Consider the following 22,198-nt stretch of genomic DNA (forward strand, 5'->3'; position numbering starts at 1 on the left):
ACTGACATGTCTGAATAGGGATAGGAAGTCGAATTGAAATTGGTGGCCACCGGGAGATCCTTTTTCAGGCAGACGCTCGGTGAAGCAGTCTCCCAATCCACATCGGGTCTCACTGATATACAGGAGGCCTCACCGGGAGCACTGAACACTGAAGATGATCCCAACAGACTCACAGGTGAAGTGTCGCCTCACCTGGAACGATTGTCTGGGCCCTGAATGGTAGTGAGGGAGGAAGTATAGAGGCAAGTGTGGCACTTGTTCTGCTTGCAAGGGTAAGTGCCAGGAGGGAGATCAGTGAGAGGGAAAATGAACAAGGGAGTAGTGTAGGGAATGATCACTGTGGAAAGCGGGGGGAGGGAACGATGTGATTGGTGGAGGTATCCCTTTGGAGATGGCAGATGTTACGGAAAATTAGTGCTGGATGTGGAGGCTGCTAGGGTGGTAGGTGAGGAAAAGAGGAACTCTCTCCTTGGAGGAGTGGCATCAGGATGGGGTAAGAGCAGACGTGCGTGAAATGGAAGAGATGCGGTTGAGGGCAGCATTGATTGTGGAGGAAGGGAAGCCCCTTTCATTGAAGAAGGAGGACATCTCCTTTGTTCTGGAATGAAAAGCCTCATTCTGAGAGCAGATGTGGCGGAGACGGAGGAACTGAGAGAAGGGGATGGCGTTTTTACAAGTGATAGGGTGGGAAGAGGTATACCAGTAGTTCATGTGAACTGTTGTGTCCGTGGACTGGACTGTTGGGTTCGTGGACTGGACTGTTGGGTTTGTGGACTCTGGACTGTTGGGTTCATGGACTGGACCGTTGGGATCATGGACTGGACCGTTGGGTTCGTGGACTGGACTATTGGGTTCGTGGACTCTGGACTGTTGGGTTCATGGACTGGACCGTTGGGTTCGTGGACTCTGGACTTTGTCAGTCTGATGGATTTTATATTCTGGGTTTTTGCCCATTCTTTCCTGTTTTGTATTTGAGCGGGCAGAGGGTGGTGGGGGCATTTGGGGGTTGATGTTCTTGTGTTTTGTGCAGGGGTCGGGGATTTGGGAGGGGTTGATTATTGTGTTGCTGTTCTTTTTTCTGCAGGGGGATGCGTGCATGGGTTTGATCTTTCTCTTTCAACAACCTCCAAGTTTTTTCGTTTTGTGGCTACCTGGAGAAGATGAATCTCAGAGTTGAATACTGCATACATACTTTGATATTAAGTGAAACCTTTGAACCTCAGCGCGTGTTAATTCTCCCTCTACTTGTGCAGCCCTTCATTTTGGATGGTTTCAAGTCTGACCTCAGGCTCTACATCTTGGTTACTTCCTGTGACCCTCTGCGGATATATTTCTACAATGAGGGCTGATCCGCTTTGCCACTACAAAGTATTCTGAACCCACCGAAAAGAATTTAGTAAGTGACACATTGACTTATCTTTAGGAGATACAGTTAATTCTGTGAAAGTATGATTCTACTTTTATAAGAGGTTAATTCTTACCGAACTCACCGTTGTATGGAAGTAATAGACTTGGGTGGGACCTTGCTGTTACGTTCCCAACCCCAGCCAATAGCTGTATTGTATTTATCTATACAAGAGCATTAGAGATAGGAGCAGAATGGGCCATTCAGCCCATCGTGTCTGCCATGATTTCATCATGGCTGATCCATTTTCCCTCTCAACCCCAATCTCCCACCTTCTCCCTGTAACCTTTCACGCCCTGAGTAATCAACAGTCTGTCAACCTCTACCTTCAATATACCCAATGACCTGGCCTCCACAGCCCTCCATCTGCACAATTAATTCCACAGATTCACCATCCTCTGGATAAAGAAATTCTCCTCATTTCCATTCTTTCTTTTCTTTTTCAATATTTTTATTGATTTCTTACAAAAAAGAATACAGAGTACAGGAGGATATATATCATATATCAATTATAATATATTTGAATCACACTTATAGTCTCATTACCCCATATTCACGTAAATTAAATTGAATCGTAATATTGAAAAGTAATAATTTTATTATACAAAAGAAATCTGAACCCACTACCAAGAAAAGCTGTTTGGTAAAGAAAGAAAAAAGGAAATAAATTCCTTACCATCTAGTAAAACATATTATTAGCCAACATCTGTACTTGATAACAAATCAAAGATTTTGAAAATAATTCAAAAAAGCTCCCCACAATGTTAGAAAGTCTTGTCTTGATTCAGAAATTGAACAACAAACCTTCTCTAAATTTAAGCATGCCATAACATCGCTTAGACATTGAGCATGAGTAGGCGGAGCAACATCCTTCCACCTAAGCAACAATGCCCTCCATAGGGCCCACATGACTAAAGATAAGCTGTCTTGTTTTTATTCGGAGATATTTCGCTATTGTGATAGATGTAACAATGGAGAAGCTTCATTAATTCATATGTTCTGGACATGCCCGAGTCTTAAAAAATATTGGAAGGAAGTATTTCAAACTTTTTCTGTACTTTTTAAAGTAAAGTTTAAACCAAACTCTTTGACTGCCTTATTCGGTATTGTTAGAGGAAGAGATATTATCTTGGAGACACCTGATTTGCACATCTTGGCTTTTATTTCTCTTAGAGCTAGGAAGGCATTGTTGCTCCTCATCTCCATTCTAAATGAATGTCCTCCTATTCTGAGGCTGTGCCCTCTGGTGCCGGAGTCCCCCACCATAGGAAACATTCTCTTGGAGCGCTTGTTTCTGGGTTTGGTGTGCGCTCGCTCCCCACTCTGCAAACTTGCGGGGAGGGAAAGCCGGCCAGCAACGTGGAGTGGAGTGGAGTGGTTGTTGCAGAGTAAAAGAGTGCGTTAGCGGCGGTTTGCGCTACTCTTCCTTTCCGCTGTGTTCCGGGCCGGCGAGCGGCTGATCGTGTGACGATGCCTTACGAGCTGAGTAAAGTGTTTGCATGCCTCCCTCAAGTGGAAAGAGGTGTTTCAAAAGTTCTTGGAAGTGATCCTGAAGGAATCAACTTTCTTTACACCAATAACAAAAGTGTCATCATAAGGAACATCGAGAATCCAGGAATTGCAGATATATTTACTGAACATGCTCGTCAAGTTCAAGTTGCCCAGTATTCACCCAGTGGATATTACATTGCTTCAGGAGATATTTCTGGAAAAATTAAAATTTGGGATACTACCCAGAAGGAACATTTGGTCAAATATGAATACCAACCATTCTGCGGCACAATCAAAGATATATGTTGGTCTTCAGATAATCAAAGGGTTGGAGTTGCTGGAGAAGGCAAGGAAAAGAATGCTGGAGTCTTACAATGGGATACAGGAACTTCATCTGGGAACGTGACAGGACATAGCAAGGTCATAAACAGCATCTCTCTTAAACCAAGTCGCCCATTCCGCACTGTGACTGGTAGTGATGATTATTGCTGTGTGTTCTATGAAGCATATCCTGTGAAGTTCAAGTTTACAGTCAATAGCCACTCAAAGTTCGTTAACTGTGTGCGATACTCTCCTAAGGGAAAATTGTTTGCTTCAGCTGGTGCGGATGGGAAGATTTTTCTCTATGATGGGAAAGATGCAACTCAGTTAAGTTCTCTTGGACATGATGAGGCCCACAGTGGAGGTATATATGCTATTAGTTGGAGTGATGATGAAAAATATCTCCCTTCTGCCTCTGGTGATAAGACTGTTAAACTATGGGATGTTGAAACCAATACTGCAGTGACAACATTTAACATGGGATCTGTTATACTAGACCAACAATTAGGTTGCATGTGGCACCCAAAATATCTGCTGAGTATTTCACTTTCTGGATATATCAACTATCTGGATACAGCAAATCCCAACAAGCCTCTCTGTGTTATCAAGGGACACTCCAAGTCAATTCAGTCTTTGACTGTTCACACTGATGATGGGAAGCTATCTATTTACTCGGGCAGCCATGATAGTCATTTAAATTACTGGGATGCTCCATCTGGAGAGAATGATGCTTTTTCAGGGAAAGGCCATACCAATATGGTGTCATCTATGATGATCAATGATGCAGGTGAACTTGTCAGTTGTGGTATGGATGATACTGTGCGTTACACCAAATTGATCAACAAAGAGTACAATGCTGAAAATACAGTAAAGCTGGATATCCAACCCAAGAAATTAGCAGTTGGCCCTGGTGACTATACAGTGGTTACTTGTATTAACCAGATTATACTTCTGAAGAACAAGAAGTAAGTTTTTACTGTTGAAAATCCTGGTTACGACCCAGAATCTGTGTCAATTCATCCTGGAGGAGTAACTGTGGCTGTTGGAGGAAATGATAGCAAAGTACACCTATATTCTATTGAAGGAAACACATTGCAGAAAAATGAAAAAGTTTTGGAGCTTGATAGCAGAGCACTTGTTATTGATCTATCTTATTCACGTGATGGTGCGACCCTTGCTGTCTGTTCTGGAAATAAAGTAACAACATTCACGGTTGGAGATGATTATAAGCAAGCAGATGAATTCTATGGCCATCATGCTAAAATTATCTGTATCGGATGGTCTCCAGACAATGAGCACTTTGCAACTGTTGGAATGGATGGATTGGTCTTTGTTTGGAATCTGGAGGATTCAACTAGAAAAATCAAAATCCCAGATTCTCATCGATTGTATCATGTTGCCTGTGTTGCTTGGATAGATGAACATACTTTGGTGACAACATCCCATGATGCTTCTGTAAAGCGGTGGACCATCACCTACAACTGAACAAGCTGGTGTATTTTGGGAGGGTGCCTAGAATTTCAAGGACTGGGGTTGCTGCTGTAGAAACTTAGGTTGGAGCAAAATATTTCTTTGCCCAGTGGGCCCACATCACAATCTCAGTTCTAATATACTATGTTTGGAAAGCTTTAGCAGAAATAAATTGGCACGCATAAAGCACTTGTTAACATAATCTCTGGAGTTTAGTCTTGTATGTTCAACAATCCAGAGGCAACAGCCTTATTTTTATTCCTATCACCCCTACTTGCAGCTTTTTTTTTTGTTGAAGACCAGATCCATGACGTATTGAATTAAATTGACAGTGTCAAACTACAACTGAAGAATATTTCTGTATAGTGGCAAGATAATATGTGATTGGAATTGATGCAAGTGCAGCTACTGTATATTGTACATGTTATTTCTTTTGCTTTTGAAATCTTTACTGCACATTTATTGCCTCAAATGTTCTCCAGATCAGAAAAATACCTAATAAACTATTTAATGCTTTAAGAATTCAAAAAAAAGGAAACATCCTCTTCACTCTAGCTACACCTTTCAATATTCAATAGGTTTCAATGAGATCACCTCTCATTCTTCTAAATTCTAGTGTGTACAGGCCCAGAATCATAAGCTCTCCTCCAATGATACACCTTTCTTTCCTGTAGTCTTTATTGTGAACCGCCTCTGAACCCTCTCCAATGTCCGCTCATCCTTTCTTAGATAAGGGCTCACAGTTCTCCAAGTGAGGCCTCACCAGTGCTTTATAAAGCCTCAACATTAATTCCTTGTTTTTATATTCTAGTCCTTTCGAGATGAATGCTAACATTCCTCACCACAGACCCAACCTGCAAATTAACCTTTAGGGAATCCTGCATGAGGGCTCTCTTGTCCCCTTGCACCTCAGATTTTTGGATTTCTCGCCCACTTAGAAAACAGTCTACACTTTTGTTCCTTCTGCCAAAGTGCATGCCCATAAACTTCCCGACACCGTAACTGTTATACTCTGTTCTGTGTCGGTTTCTTTGCCTATTCTCCTTATCTGTCCAAGTCCTGCAGACTCCCTGCTTTCTCAACACTACCTTCATATCGTCCACAAATTGGCCACAAAACCAACAACTGTCTTCTGAATCACTGAAATACAACATAGAAAGAAGCAGTCACTCCCTGCCCCCAACACCGATCCCTGTGGGACACAAGACCGGCAGCCAACCAGTGGCTACTGTGAATGCCTGCACGAAAAGGAATCTCAGGCTAGATTCTGGTGATAGATTCGGACTTTGATAATAAATTTACTTTGAAATTTGAACTTTGAAGATTTTATGAGATTGTCACGTGTACATTGAAACATATATTGAAATGTCTTGTTTGCCTCAAATTAAATCAGCGAGGGTTGTGCTGGGCTCGGGCGGTGGGGTGGGGATACATCTCTAACAACAGAGGTGCTAGGAGCTCTTTCCTTCCACCAGCCTGCAGGTCACCCTTGGGCAAGGTGCAGCACCTACTTAGCCCCCCGATCAGGGTCATGTGGACCCATTGGGCCAGGTGGTGGGTGGTCATATGAGTAGCTGATGTACATCATGTCCTTATTCGGGCTGACTTAGAACTACAAAGATGTCTGCAGTGTCATCACCTCTGGTTCCTCCCTGAGCTTTTGTTCCTCTTCCGGGTTCATGAGTTCACATTATGGTTAACTCTTTACATACCAAAGGGTTGATTCTATGAAATTATGGCTCAGATTATTAAATTTGGCTCCTGGAATACAAATGGTTTAAATCATCCGATTAAACGGAAGAAGACTTTTAAAGTATTCCAAAGACTGAATGCTCGTATTATTTTTGTACAAGAAACTCAAGTGAGGAAAGAGGATAATCAGCGTTTTGGAAGGAACAACAGTTTCACTCGAATTCGAATTCGCATGCTAAAGTGAGAGGAGTTTCAATTTTTATTGATTCCTCAATTACATTTGTTCATCATGATACTGTTTCCGATCCGAATGGCAGATTTTTGTATATTACTTGGTTACTTTGTAATAAAAAGTGGTTATGTCTAATGTTTACACTCCAAATGTGGATGATCCCAAATTTTTTAAGAATTTGTTTCCTGCTTTCCCTGATCTAAATGAATATATGCTGATAATGGGTGATGATTTTAATTGTTCTCTGAATCCCTCGATGGATCGATCCATATCTACTCAAGCCTTACCAAACAAGTTGGCTACTCTTATCAATTCCTTCATGAATGATTCTGAAATTTTGGATATTTGGAGATTTCTACACCCCAAGGATAAAGTGTTTTCTTTTTTTCACATGTTTATCATTCTTACTCTAGAATTGATTACTTTTTTATTGACTCTCGTCTCATCCCATCTGTGATTGACTGTAACTATGTGTTAAGGATCCGGCCTGAACACTGGGTCGAAGGGCCTCTGCTGGTAGCCCTGGACCATGACAGTCTTTAATTTCTGTTTTCTTTCACCTGGCCATGTGGGTTTTGGCCCAGCCCCTTTCCTTTTGGACTTTCTCCAATTACCTGCTTGTCTCCTCACTTGCACCCACCTGTTTCTAATTTTCACTCATTACCCTGTCCATTTAAACCCTGCCTTGACTCACATTCTCTGCCAGTTTGTCCCAGCTCTGACCTGTGTCATTGCGACAGCTGCCAACTGATTTTGCCTGATTCTGTGTTTTTGGATTTTGCCTATTCTTGGACCTGATTTTTGCCCGTGCGCTCTGGATCGTCTACCCTCGCTGGACTGCCTTTCCTGGGTAAGACCTCTGCCTGCCATTTTGGAATCGTGCCTGCCTCCTGTTTTTGAAAGACTGTTGCCTTTGTGCTCCCTAGTAAATCCTGGTAAAAGAGCATTCATTGGTCTGTACTTGAGTCCCACCGTAACCTGACAGAATGAACTGGCCAAGATGGACTCAGCAGACCCCAACCAGGTGTGTGAGGCCCTCTCCCAACAGGGCGTGTTGTTAGGGAGACATGAAACACAGTTCACCTCTATCAACCAGTCGATGGAAGCCTTCTCCGACACTCTGACCAGCATAGCCTCCCGGCTACAGCAGATTCAGCTGGCGCTGAGCTCTAACCCGCCTTCTGTTGCGGCACCATCAGCCCCACAGACCCCAACCCAACCAGCCCGAGAGCCCCGTTTACCTCCACTTGAACTTTACAATGGTGAACCAAGCACCTGCAGATCCTTCCTGTCTCAATGCTCGCTGGTTTTTGAGCTGCAGCCCGCTACTTTCCCCACTGATTGATCCCATATTGCTTATGCTATCACACTGCTGTCGGGAAGAGTAAGAGAGTGGGGTACGGCTGTGTGGGATAGCAGAGCCCCTTTTTGCCACACATTTAAGGACTTTTGTGAGGAGATGAGAAGAGTCTTTGACCATTCCCAGCAGGGGTGAGAGGCAGCAAGGGAGACATTGCAAGTTCATCAGGGTAACTGTTCTGTTTCCAACTACACCATTCAGTTCCACACACTAGCCGCCACTACCAACTGGGATTAGGTGACCCAATCTGACGTGTTCCTCTATGGGCTGAGCGAAGAGGTTAAGGATGAACTAGCCACCCGCGACCTGCCTGCCGGATTCCAAGAGCTGGTCGATTTGGCCATTAAGATTGACAGCCGCATAAAACAGCGTCAGCAGGAAAGTGATATCCGGGGGGGGGGGGGTCATGAAGAACCACCAGGGGGCGTCTGACATCTTCCCAGCCCGCACCCAGATCTCCTTCCCCGAGTCCTCAGTCACCCCCATCCAGCCCAACGGAGCAGATTGATTGTATCCGTCTGTCTCCTTCGGAAAGGAGGAGGAGAGTCAGTACCAACTCCTGTCTGTATTGTGGTCAGGCTGGTCACTATGTATCTATCTGTCCCGTAAAAGCCAACGCTCACTCGTAAAGAGGGGTCTACGGGCGAGCAGTACTTCCTTCCCCCGGTTCCCCGTCACGCGAACCCTGCTACCTGCTTTTATACTGGCTGAAGGGAGGAGACACACCGTTTCAGTTTTTATCAACTCCGGGGCTGAGGGAAACTTTATCAGTTCCAGTTTTGCGGCCAATCTCGGGATGCCACTCTCCCGTCTGAAGCAACTCCTGGAGGCCAGCAGCTTAACCAGAGTGAAAATTGCCATGGTTACCCACTCTACAGCTCCAGTGAGTCTCCTCATTTCTGACAATCACCAGGAGAGCATTGCTTTTCATGTAATAGATTCCCCAAAAGCTGAAGTTGTGTTAGGCCACCCATGGCTAGCTCAGCACGGTCCACACATTGATTGGTCTAATAACAGTGTTAAGCTGGAGTCCTTTCTGCCTAAATCATTGTCTGCGTGTTGCTCATGCTACTCTAAGTCCGGCTCCTCTGCCTACAGAAGAGATTCCCGATCTGTCCTCTGTACCCCCAGAATATCTGGACCTAAAGCTGGTATTCAGCAAGACTCGGGCCACCACCTTACCCCCACATCGCCCCTATGATTGCGCTATAGATCTCCTTCCGGGAACCTCGCCACCTAGGGACCGTCTGTATTCCCTGTCTCCACCTGAAAGGGAAGCGATGGACAAGTATATCCAGGAGGCCTTGGCTGCAGGAACTATCCGTCCCTCTTCCTCCCCAGCAGACGCAGGGTTCTTCTTTGTAGCCAAGAAGGACGGGTCCCTGCGCCCTTGCGTGGACTATAGAGGTCTTAATGAGGTCACCGTTAAGAGCCGCTATCCTCTTCCTCTTATGTCATCTGCATTTGAATTGCTCCAAGGTGCTTCTGTCTTCTCCAAGCTCAACCTCCGCAATGCTTACCATCTGGTCCGCATATGGGAGGGGGATGAGTGGAAGGCCGCGTTCAATACGCCATCTGGGCAATACGAATATTTGGTGATGCCTTTCAGACTTCCTAATGGTCCTGCTGTGTTCCAGGCCCTGGTAAATGACGTCCTCAGAAATGCTGAACCAATTTGTATTTGTGTACTTAGATGACATTCTGATATTTTCTAGGTCCCTCTCTGAACACATCCAGCACGTCCGCCGGGTACTCCAACGACTCCTGGAGAACCAGTTATTTGTGAAGGCGGAGAAGTGTGAATTTCACCGGAGTTCAACTTCATTTCTGGGATATGTGATCAGCGCTGGAGGAATCCAGATGGACCCTTGGAAGATCAAGGTGGTAGAGGAGTGGCCACAACCCGCCTCTCGACGAGATGTCCAATGCTTTTTTGGGTTTGCCAACTTCTATCGCTGATTCATTCGAAATTTCAGTATCCTGGCCTAACCTCCTCCAAGTCGAAGTTCGCTTGGAATCCAGAAGCTGAGAAAGCCTTTTTGGATCTAAAGACTCGTTTCACCACGGCACCTATTCTCCTTCAGCCCGATCCTACCAGGCAGTTTATTGTAGAGACTGATGCCTCTGATGTAGGAGTAGGGGCTATAGTGTCACAGCGTTCAGCAGAGGACGACTAGCTACACCCGTCTGCCTTTTTCCCCACAAATTTTTGCCCGCAGAACGCAACTATGACATCGGCAATCGAGAGTTATTGGCTGTTAAACTTGCTCTTGAGGAATGGTGGCATTGGCTTGAGGGAACGACTACTCCTTTTCTAGTCTGGACGGATCACGAGAACCTGGAATATATCCGTTCAGCCAAACGCCTCAACTCCCGCCAGGCTTGGTAGTCCCTGTTTTTTTTGCCCATTCTAGATTCACCCTGGCCTACAGTCCTGGCTCTAAGAACAGCAAGCCTGATGCTGTCCAGGCAGTTTCCAACAACTGATGAGGCGCCCGAGGTTACAACCATTCTCCCCAAGCAATGTCTGGTCGCCGCAGCACAGTGGGAGATTGAATCTGTGGTCCAGTCAGCCCAGAAGGGTGAGTCGGTTTCTGATGCGTGTCCTGCTAACCTATTGTATGTTCCCTAGTCTGTCCGCTCCCAAGTTCTCCAGTGGGGACACACCTCCAGACTGGCATGTCACCCTGGCATCAGACGCACAACAGCTTTCATCAGTCGAAGATTTTGGTGGCCATCCCTGAGGAAGGATATTGAGAGCTTCATTTCTGCCTGCCCAGTCTGTGCACAGTGTTACGGATTCAAGCAACAATAAATATATGAGTGAGGCAGGGGGTTTTATAACAAATAACATGTTTATTAAACACTGAAAACAAACTCCCCAAAAGTAAACAAATCACTAACGCAACTGGAAATCAGCTGCTGTGCGGCAGCTTAAACAGTTCTTAAAGCGATGAAGCTTAAACAGTTCTTAAAGCGATGTTGCAAAAACAGTTCTTAAAGCGATGTTGCAAAAACAGTTCTTCAAAGTAGTATTGCAAAAGTTCAAAATGCTTACAGTCCATTTAAGGGAGAGACTTTTTAAGACGATTTAAATTCTCTTTCACGTCATGTTTTTGCAGTTCCCAGTCGAACTACTTTTCCCTCGAAGAATTTTACGGAGGTGGAAAATGAAACAGCTTAAAGGCACTGACCTTTCCTTTACAAAACTGTTCCCAATCCTTTCTGCTATTCACAGGGATTAACACGGGCACAGTCAACAAATTCCTTCCAAATGAGGATCAAACAAGGTCGAACCTGTTTCACCATCGAAATCGACTCTCCTCGATCCTTTAACTCTCGAACTCCAATCTTCACTGTCCACTGATTCTCAACTAGCAGTATTATAAAGAAACTGCTGGCAATGACCTTTTAAACTTTAGGCATTAAATAAAACTTCATCTTTCAACTAAACTGCGTCATAACATTAAATCACGCAGTGGCATGAAGTCAACATGGCAAATCCAGCCACGAACTGCCCCACCTCACAGGGAGGGGCCCTCCTTTTATACCCTGCTTTAAAAAAAAAAGAAAAAAAAATGACGTCACTCCACCATCACAAGACCATTACCTCAAGTCCAGTATAGCTTCAACACCTGTCATGTGACAAGTACACCACTGTCACATGTCACAGGTACGTAACAACAGAACAAGACCTCCAGCCAGCCACCAACTGGTCTCCTGCAACCCCTGCCAGTTCCTAGAAGGCCCTGGTCACACATTGCACTGGACTTTGTCACCAGACTCCCTCCGTCCGACGGTAACACTACCGTTTTTACCATAGTGGATCGTTTTTCCAAATTGGTCCACTTAGTTCCCCTTCCCAAGCTGCCCTCTGCCAAGGAGACTGCCAACCTGGTGATTCAGCATGTTTTCCGTATTCAAGGTCTCCCCGTTGAAGTGGTATCTGACAGAGGTTCGCAATTTACCTCCCACTTTTGGAGGGCCTTTTGCAAACTACTCGGGATCAGGGTTAACCTCTCATCTGGGTTTCATCCACAGAGTAATGGCCAGACCGAGCGGGCTAATCAGCAGATGGAGGTGATGTTCCGTTGTGTGACATCTCGGGAGTCTTCCTCTTGGAGTCGGCAAATTCCCTGGGTCGAGTACGCCATCAATTCCTTGCCTTCTGCTTCATCAGGTCTGTCACCGTTCTAGTGCTGTCTTGGCTATCAACCCCCCTTATTCACACCTCAGGAGGAGGAAGTGTTCCCTCAGCTGAAGCGTTTGTCCAGAGTTGTTCACGGACCTGGAGATGAGCCCGAAAGGTGCTGCTTCAGTCTATAGCCAGAATGAAGCAGCAAGCAGACCGTCACCGCATCGAGGCCCCTCGTTACCGCCAGGGTCAGAAGGTGTGGTTATCTTCGCGTGACATCCCCTTAAAGGTGGACTCCCGCAAGCAGGCGCCACGCTACATTGGACCTTTCCCCATCACCAAGGTGATCCGCCCTTCGGCTGTACGTCTAAAACTACCCCCTACCCTTTGCAGGATTCACCCTGCCTTCCATGTTTCAAGGATTAAGCCCTTTGTCTGCAGCCCCCTCTGTCCCACCCCCAAGCCCCCTCCCCCTCCCCATCTCATCGATGGCTCAGAGACCTTCAACTGTGCGCTGATTACTGGACGTTCGATGCAGAGGTCGTGGACTGCAATACCTCGTTGATTGGGAGGGCTATGGTCACGAAGAGAGGTCTTGAGTTCCTGCTCGAGATATCCTGGATCCCTCTCTCATTAGGGACTTTCATAGGAGCCATCCCGTACCGGCAAGAAGGGCGTCTGGAGACACCCGTGGTGGGGGGGGGGGGTACTGTTAAGAATCCGGCCTGAACACTGGGTCGAAGGGCCTCTGCTGGTAGCTCTGGACCATGACAGTGTTTAATTTCTGTTTTCTTTCACCTGGCCATGTGGGTTTTGGCCCAGCCCCTTTCCTTTTGGACTTTCTCCAATTACCTGCTTGTCTCCTCACTTGCACCCACCTGTTTCTAATTTTCATTCATTACCCTGTCCATTTAAACCTACCTTGACTTGCATTCTGTGCCAGTTTGTCCCAGCTCTGACCTGTGTCGTTCTAGCCTGTCATTGTGACTGCTGCCAACCGATTTTTGCCTGTTCTTGGACCTGATTTTTGCCCGTGCGCTCTGGATCGTCTTCCCTCGCCAGACTGCCTTTCCTGGGTAAGACCTCTGCCTGCCATTTTGGATTCGTGCCTGCTTCCTGTTTTTGTTGCCTTTGTGCTCCCTAATAAATCCTAGTAAAAGAGCATTCATTGGTCTGCACTTGAGTCCCACTGTAACCCGACACTATGGCATTATTGCCATTTCTGATCATGCTCCAATGAAACTTTCTATCAAATTAATGGATTCTCACAGAGTAGGTCATCTTTTCCATTTTAAATATTTCCAAAATAATTTCATGCCATTCTTCTAATGTATGTGTATTGGATTTAGCCACTTTCTGGTGATTGATTTTTTTACTTGCCACTAAGAGGACCTGTAGCAACTTTGTCTTTCTTCTGATCCAAAAACAGTACATGTCCCAAATAGAGCGTCTCTAAGTTCAGAGGTATCTGGGTCTTAAATACCTGACCTAAAGTTCTATGAATACCTTTCCAATATAAACTTAATTTAGGGCAATCCCAGAAAATATGGAAATGATTTGCCTCCTTGGAGCCACACCTTCTCCAACACGTCACGCTTGTATCTTTGTATTTTTCATGATATGGGGTCTGGAAGTATCTTATAATATTTTTCCAACAATGTTCTCTCCAAATCAAAGAGTTAGTCGAAGACCACTGAAAGCTGCATATTTTCCCCCAAACCTCCTCTGAAAGTACCAACCTCGCTTCTTTCTCCCACTTCTCTTTAATATACAATGTGTTTTCATTTTTAGCATGTAAGAGTACATCGTATAATCGAAAAATTGATTTACTTGGCATTGAACTGTAAGCCGAATTCAGAATCTTGAAAAATTCTAATTCTACTGTTGATAAATCTGTATATCTACAACTCTGGTTAACATAATGTCGTATTTGAAGGTACCAAAAAAAAAAAAAAAAAGTCATTATGTTCTAGGCCATGTTTCTCCTGTAAGGATTGGAAACTTTGTAATACTCTTTTCTGTGTAAATGAGAGATAGGTTGTAAGACCTTTCTTCATCCATAGTTCAATTCTTTTATCTACTCTGTTGGGAAGAAATTCGGTATCGTATGCACACCATCTAAAAAGTTTTAACATGTTATTAATTCCACATGAATTAGCCACCTTCTGCCATACTTTTAATGTAAGATTTATCCAGCTGTTTTTAGACTTTTCCAATTGGGCTATCAATCCTCTGTCTGCTATTGAGGCCTGCAGAGGAAAACTGTCAAGGTTTGATGTTCAATCTGATGTTTCCTTGTAGACAACGTTAGTTTTTGTGTTAGGAAGGTGTTCAATCTGACGTTTCCGTGTGGACGATATGTAAGTTTATGTGTCAGAGAGGGGATGTGGGGTGTTTGGGTTTGATGTTTAAACTGACATTTCCGTGTCGATGATCTGTTAGTTTTTGAGTTAGGGAGGTTTGACGTTCAACCTGACGTTTCTGTGTGGATGATCGGTCTGTTTTTGTATAACGGAGATGATTGGAGGGAGTTTGGTGTTTGATCTTTAATCTGACGCCTGGCGCGCGGGTGTCACTGCGTTTAGGCGACTGATAATACAGCGCGGAATAGGCCCTTTTGGCCCCCATCGAGCCGCACTGCCTTGCAATCCTCCCGATTTAATCCTGGCCCAAACACAGAGTCACCCACAACAACCCGCCAACCTACCAAGCGTTAGGACTTTGGGAGTGTGAGAGGAAACCGGAGGAGGAGAAGGTACAAACTCCTTACGGGCAGCGATGGGAATTAAACCCGTTGTCACCGGCACTGTAATGCACTGTGCTGACCGATACTCTACCGTGATGGGAGGACCACTACTCCACCATTTGAAGTCAGGATAATTACCTGTCTGTGTTAGAATATTGCAATATGAACCGGTGGAAGAGAGGGGGAGAGGAAGAAAGGCAGAGAGAGAGGCGAGGGAATGAGGGGGAGAGGAAGAAAGAGAGGGAGAAAGGCGGGGAGAGAGGGAATGAGGGAGAGAGGGAGAAAGGCGAGAGAGGAGATGGAAATACAGAGACGGTGAGAGAGGGAGACAGGGCAGAGGGTGTGGGAGAGGCAAGGAAAGAGAGGGAGGGGAAACAGGGAGAGAGAGTGGAATGAGGGGAGAGGGAATGAGGGGGAGTGGGAGAAAGAGAGGAGAAGGAAACGGAGAGAGAGAGAGATTCTCTGATCTCACATTACAGCACCCATGTTAAAGATGAAAGGTAACAGAACTATTTATTTAGTCCCAATGCCCTTATAATGCTTCTCTTGAACTACACACAACCTTCACCCCTCCCTCTTTGCAGCCACATGATGAATGTACATCAGCTGTGTCTTTTTTTCCAATTAGTGTGCCTCATGCTTCTTAGGGACCCATTGTTCTGAGCTGCATTTTCAGTTTACTCTACAGTCCATACTCAGATCTGAAGATTGGCGGCTGAAGTCAGTTGCTGAAGTTATTTGCTCTCCGTGCTAACTTTAAAAAAATGTCTGATAATGTGGAGGACATCGGCCATTGTAGATGGGAAAGACGTGGGGTATTTTATGAAGAAAGATACGAGGTTTAAGTAACTACTGTTGCCTTTTTGCTTTGAGGCAGTGTTCTTGTGGATGTGTCAATCTCTCTGCATCTTTCCTATTTCAGATGAATATGGATTAATCGTTCCAACAGCAAGCAATCCAGTGGTGAGTATGTGCAGTTCCCTTTGACTCCGCGTGTAACCTGTAGCCCATTTCTGGTTGTATACATCCGTTCATTCATTCGTTACGTGCTCTGCCTGGATGACGTGCGTGATCACGGTCTTTCCGAGGCCGTGACTGCCCTGGCAAGTGGCTCTACAGAAGCGGTTTGCCATCGTCCTCTTCTGGGCAGTGTCTTTATAAGATGGGTGACCCACCCACCCCCCAGCCATTATCAATACTCTTCAGAGATTGTCAGTGGCCGCATAGCTTGTGATATATGCCGGCAGCTCATGCCTGTTCCCATGGCTTCACCTGAACCTGATTCGAGGCTTCGGGGGGTGGGGGGTGTGCTGCTAAACAGGTGTTACCCCTTGCCCAAGGGTGACCTGCAGGCTAGCGGAGGGAAGGAGCACCTTACACCTCCTTTGGTAGGGACGTGTCTCCACCCAAGTGTATACTGAGCTGTTGCAAGACCTGCGGAGATAATTGCCTGGTGTTGATAATCTACAGCTTCAGTGAGGCCACCTTCAGGATGGAGGATGAGCAAGTACCTTGTATTCCATCTGGGAAGCCTCCAGCATCGACCTGGAACTTAGAATATAGAACAGTACTTGAGTTCAAAGTAGGTCATCCCTAGTTTGTGTGGTTTTCCGTGATCTCTTTCGTATCAGGGTGCGCAGGGGTCCTCAGTCTGGATTAAATTAACAGGGAGTAATCCTATTCTCAATGCTCTAACTTTACGGAGCCAATCCATATTTTTAGGCCTGTTATTAGGTTGAATTTGGGGAGTAAGTGTTGCTTTTAGGTCTAATTCTTAGGCTTCTTTTAGACTGTTAAAGCCCTTTTGGCCCACAGCGTTGTGCTGATCCAATATAATGGTCAATTAAGCCAGTCTCCTCTGCCTACACAATGTCCATATCCCTCTATTTTCCTCCCATTCACGGGCTTATCTAAACATGTCTGAAAAAGTCCCTGATGTTTCTGCCTCTACCACCACTCTAGGCAGTGCATTCCAGACACCCACCACTCTCTGTGTGGGGGAAAAAAAACTTGCCCCTCACATCCCCTTTGAAGCTACCCCCTCTTACTTTAAGTGTATGCCCTTTGTCGTTAGACGTTTCAATCCTGGGAAAAAGATACTGTCTGTCTACACTCTCCATGCCTCTCATAATCTTATACATCTCCATCAGATCTCCCCTCCACCTCTGAAGTTAGTTTTCTCTAAATTTCAGTAATTTTTCCCCTCCCCCTTCCCTCTTCTTCAATTCGTCATTCTGGCATCCTTTTTCCACCTCACCTGCCTATCACCTCCCCTCTTCCTCCCTTTTCTCCTATGGCCCTCTCCCCTCTCCTATCTGATTCCTTCTTCTTCAGCCCTTTATCTTTTCCTCCTATCACCTCCCAGCTCTTTATTTCATCCTCCGTTCCACACCCACACCCACACTTATCACATTCCAGCTTGTACTCATTCCCCTCCACACCACCTTATTCCCCCTTTCCTTTCCAGCCCTGATGAAAGGTTTCAGGCCAAAATGTTGACTGTTCAATCCTCTCCACAGATGCTGCCGGACCTGCTGAGCTCCTCCAGGATTTTGTGTGTGCTGCTCTGGATTTCCAGTGTCAGCAGGATCTCTTGTGTTAAAGATAGTGAGGGACCGCAGTACCCGTTATAACGGGAGATTTCTTGTTCATGTGAATAGTGAGCTCGGTGTGCATTTTGTGTCTCACAACTGTTTAGTTGGGGAAACAACTTTCCAAGGCTGAACAAATAAATCTGTCCCCATGCTCAATTGGGTGCTTCATCCGGGGGAACGATAGGGGCAGCTATGGAGGGAAATAAAGAGTTGCTGTTTCCGGCCAAGACCCTACGTCAGGACTGGAAAGGAAGGGAGAAGAGGCCAGAATAAGGAGGGGGAGGTGGGGGGGGGGGGGGAAAGGAGGACAAGCTGGGACAGATCTTCCCCAGCTGGAGAAGGAAACAGGGACAAGAATGTCACAGAATTTGCCCCAGAACATCAGTTGGAAGGTTGCATCATCCTCAGTAGCCAATGTTCTGGCCTCCTCTCCTGAGCCTGCGCTTGGAGATGAATGCCAAGACCCCAGAGCAAAACAAAGGACAGATTTTGCTATAAACATCTGAAAATGCCAATTCAGAGTGAGTAGTACAAAGTCTGGCCACAGTAATCTCTGCGGCATTCACTAAATCCTAGAGGAACTCAGCACGTCAGGCAGCATCTATGCCGGCCGGTGGTGTGGTGGCATCCACACTGGACTTCGAGACGAGTGGTCCCGAGTTCCAGTCCGGCTGGCTCCTCGCACGCCTTCCATCCGTGCTGGGTTGAGCGTCGAGCTAGCGACTCAGCCTCGTAAAACACAGGCAGATGCTAAAGAAACGGCAAGGTTGTCGTCCGATGCTCCACGAGGCGCGGAGAGGAATAACTAAACAGTCGACGTTTCGGGCCGAGGCCCTTCATCAGGACTGGAAACGAGATGAGAAGTCAGAGTTAAGAGGGTGGGGGATAGAGAGGAAGAAGTACCAGGTGGTAGATGATAGAAGGGGTGGGTGTGGAGTAACGAGATGGGAAGTCGATTGGTGAGAGATAAAGGGCCAGAGAAGGGAGAATCTGATAGGACAGGACAGAAGGCCATGGAAGAAAGGGAAGGGGGAGGAGCACCAGAGGGAGCTGATGGGCAGGTAAGGAGATAAGGTGAGAGAGGGAAATGGGAATGGGGAATGGTGAAGGGGAAGTTTGGTGGGGCGCGGGGAATTAGCAGATGTCTGCAAAATCAGTATTCATGGGGATGGCGTTTTTACAAGTGTCAGGGTGGGAAGAGGTGTACCAGTAGTTCCTGTGAACCGTTGGGTTCGTGGACTGGACTTTTTCTGGATTTTATATTCTGGGTTTTTGCCCATTCTTTCCTGTTTTGTATTTGAGTGGGCAGAGGGTGGTGGGGGGATTTGGGGGTTGATGTTCTTGTTTTGTGCAGGGGTCGGGGATTTGGGAGGGGTTGATGATTGTGTTGCTGTTCTTTTTTCTGCAGGGGGGTGGGTGCATGGGTTTGATCTTTCTCTTTCAACAACCTCCATGTTCTTTCTTTGTTTTGTGGCTATCTGGAGAAGATGAATCTCAGAGTTGTATACTGCATACATACTTTGATATTAAGTGAAACCTTTGAACCTCACCGCGTGTTAAATCTCCCTCTACTTGTGCAGCTCTTCATTTTGGATGGTTTCAAGTCTGACCTCAGGCTCTACGTCTTGGTTACTTCCTGTGACCCTCTGCGGATATATTTCTACAATGAGGGCTGATCCGCTTTGTCACTACAAAGTATTCTGAACCCACTGAAAAGAATTTAGTAAGTGACACATTGACTTATCTTTAGGAGATACAGTTAATTCTGTGAAAGTACTTTTATAAGAGGTTAATTCTTGCCTATCTCACTGTTGTATGGAAGTAATAGACTCGGGTGGGATCTTGCCGTTGCCGTTCCTAACCCCAGCCAATAGCTAACCACTCTGTCTGTGGGGGGAGGTTGGTGTGGTTAGAGAAGCATCTCCTAACTAGTCTAGTCCACAAAGCTTACAAAACAATGTCAGGAAAAGTCCTCCCCACCATTGAGCACATCTACAATGAGTGCAGCCACAAGAAAGCAGCGTCCATCATCAGGGACACCCACTGCCCAGACCACACTCTCTTCTCATCAGGAGGAAGGTACAAGAGCCGTAGATCTGACACCATAAGTTTCAGTTATCACCCTACAACCATCAGGCTCCTGAACCGGTGCGGATAACTTCACTCAATTCAGGTTCCACCACCTATGGACTAACTTTCAAGGGCTCTACAACTCATGTCCTCAATGCTTCTGTATGTGTATGTATTTGCACAGTTTGTCTTTTGCACGTTAGTTATTCGGCCGTGTCTGTGTGTTGTTTTTCATTGATTCTATTGTTTTTATCTGTATAAGACCATAAGAGATAGGAGCAGAATGGGCCATTCAGCCCATCCAGTCAGGAGCTGGCCACAGCCTCAGTTCAGTGCAGAGATTAGCAAACGTCACAAAGCAACAAGTTGAACTGGCCTGAACCTCCCCTCTGGCCCCAACACCCTGATATTTTCAAACTGACCCGGCCATCCGAATCATGAATCGCATCAGCCCACCTCTCAATTTTCCACTAACACATTACTTTAACTTTACCCCTTTGGCCAACTTCCTTTTCTAACCCAGAACTATGTCTGTGACTCAGTGATAAGTATGGTTTAATACATTGCCTGTAAAATGATTCAGGGCATTTTACACCATGGAAAGATAGATAGATAGATAGATAGATAGATACTTTATTCATCCCCATGGGGAAATTCAACTTTTTTTTCCAATGTCCCATACACTTGTTGTAGCAAACTAATTACATACAATACTTAACTCAGTAAAAAATATGATATGCATCTAAATCACTATCTCAAAAAGCATTAATAATAGCTTTTAAAAAGTTCTTAAGTCCTGGCGGTTGAATTGTAAAGCCTAATGGCATTGGGGAGTATTGACCTCTTCATCCTGTCTGAGGAGCATTGCATCGATAGTAACCTGTCGCTGAAACTGCTTCTCTGTCTCTGGATGGTGCTATGTAGAGGATGTTCAGAGTTTTCCATAATTGACCGTAGCCTACTCAGCGCCTTTCGCTCAGCTACCGATGTTAAACATCATCATATTACCATATAACCATATAACAATTACAGCATGGAAACAGGCCATCTCAGCCCTTCTAGTCCGTGCTGAACGCTTACTGTCACCAAATCCCACTGACCCGCACTCAGCCCATAACCCTCCATTCCTTTCCTGTCCATATACCTTTCCAATTTTGCTTTAAATGACAATACCAAACCTGCCTCGACCGCTTCTACTGGAAGCTCATTCCACACAGCTACCACTCTGAGTAAAGAAATTCCCTCTCATGTTACCCTTAAACTTTTGCCCCCTAAGTCTCAACTCATGTCCTCTTGTTTGAATCTCCCCTACACTCAATGGAAAAAGCCTATCCACGTCAACTCTATCTATCCCCCTCATAATTTTAAATACCTCTATCAAGTCCCCCCTCAACCTTCTACGCTCCAAAGAATAAAGACCTAACTTGTTCAATCTTTCCCTGTAACTTAGGTACTGAAACCCAGGTAACATTCTAGTAAATCTTCTCTGTACTCTCTCTATTTTGTTGACATATTTCCTATAATTCGGTGACCAGAACTGTACACAATACTCCAAATTCGGCCTTACCAATGCCTTGTACAATTTTAACATTACATCCCAACTCCTGTACTCAATGCTCTGATTTATAAAGGCCAACATACCAAAAGCTTTCTTCACCACCCTATCCACATGAGATTCCACCTTCAGGGAACTATGCACCATTGTTCCTAGATCACTCTGTTCTATTGCATTCTTCAATGCCCTACCATTTACCATGTATGTCCTATTTGGATGATTCCTACCAAAATGTAGCACCTCACACTTATCAGCATTAAACTCCATCTGCCATCGCTCAGCCCACTCTTCTAACTGGCCTAAATCTCTCTGCAAGCTTTGAAATCATACTTCATTATCCACAACGCCACCTACCTTGGTGTCATCTGCATACTTACTAATCCAATTTACCACAACATCATCCAGATCATTAATGTATATGACAAACAACATTGGACCCAGTATAGATCCCTCAGGCACACCACTAGTCACTGGCCTCCAACCTGACAAACAGTTATCCACCACTACTCTCTGGCATCTCCCATCCAGCCACTGTTGAATCCATTTTACTACTTCAATATTAATACCTAACAATTGAACCTTCCTAACTAACCTTCTTTGCGGAACCTTGTCAAAGGCCTTACTGAAGTCCATATAGACAACATCCACTGCTTTACCTTCGTCAACTTTCCTCGTAACCTCTTCAAAAAATTCAATAAGATTTGTTAAACATGACCTTCCACGCACAAATCCATGTTGACTCTTCCTAATCTGACCCTGTCTATCCAGATAATTATATATACCATCTCTAAGAATACTTTCCATTAATTTACCCACCACTGACGGGCCTATAATTGCTAGGTTTACTCTTAGAACCCTTTTTATACAATGGAACCGCATGAGCAATATGCCAATCCTCCGGCACCATCCCTGTTTCTAATGACATTTGAAATATTTCTGTCAGAGCCCCTGCTAATTCTACACTAACCTCCCTCAAGGTCCTAGGGAATATCCTGTCAGGATCCGGAGATTTATCCACTTTTATATTCCTTAAAAGTGCCAGTACTTCCTCCTCTTTAACTGTCATAGTTTCCATAACTTCCCTACTTGTTTCCCTTACCTTACACAATTCAATATCCTTCTCCTTA

The 22,198-nt window shown here is 45.3% G+C and overlaps 1 protein-coding gene and 1 pseudogene across 1 annotated transcript in view; both read left to right on the forward strand.

Annotated features, from left to right (window-relative positions):
- The first annotated feature begins 2,693 nt into the window (after window positions 1-2,693).
- On the forward strand, window positions 2,694-5,225 carry LOC140716755 (WD repeat-containing protein 1 pseudogene; annotated as a pseudogene).
- Window positions 5,226-13,134: 7,909 nt separating this feature from the next.
- The window catches only part of LOC140716758 (baculoviral IAP repeat-containing protein 5.1-like), a 42,884-nt gene continuing 33,820 nt past the window's right edge, over window positions 13,135-22,198 (forward strand). Inside the window, exons 1-2 of the mRNA XM_073029589.1 lie at window positions 13,135-13,182; window positions 15,775-15,815. The gene's annotated coding sequence lies outside the window, so the exon portion shown is untranslated. The remainder of the gene's footprint in view (window positions 13,183-15,774; window positions 15,816-22,198) is intronic.

Source organism: Hemitrygon akajei, chromosome 26, assembly GCF_048418815.1.
Source record: "Hemitrygon akajei chromosome 26, sHemAka1.3, whole genome shotgun sequence".
Classification (NCBI taxonomy): domain Eukaryota; kingdom Metazoa; phylum Chordata; class Chondrichthyes; order Myliobatiformes; family Dasyatidae; genus Hemitrygon; species Hemitrygon akajei.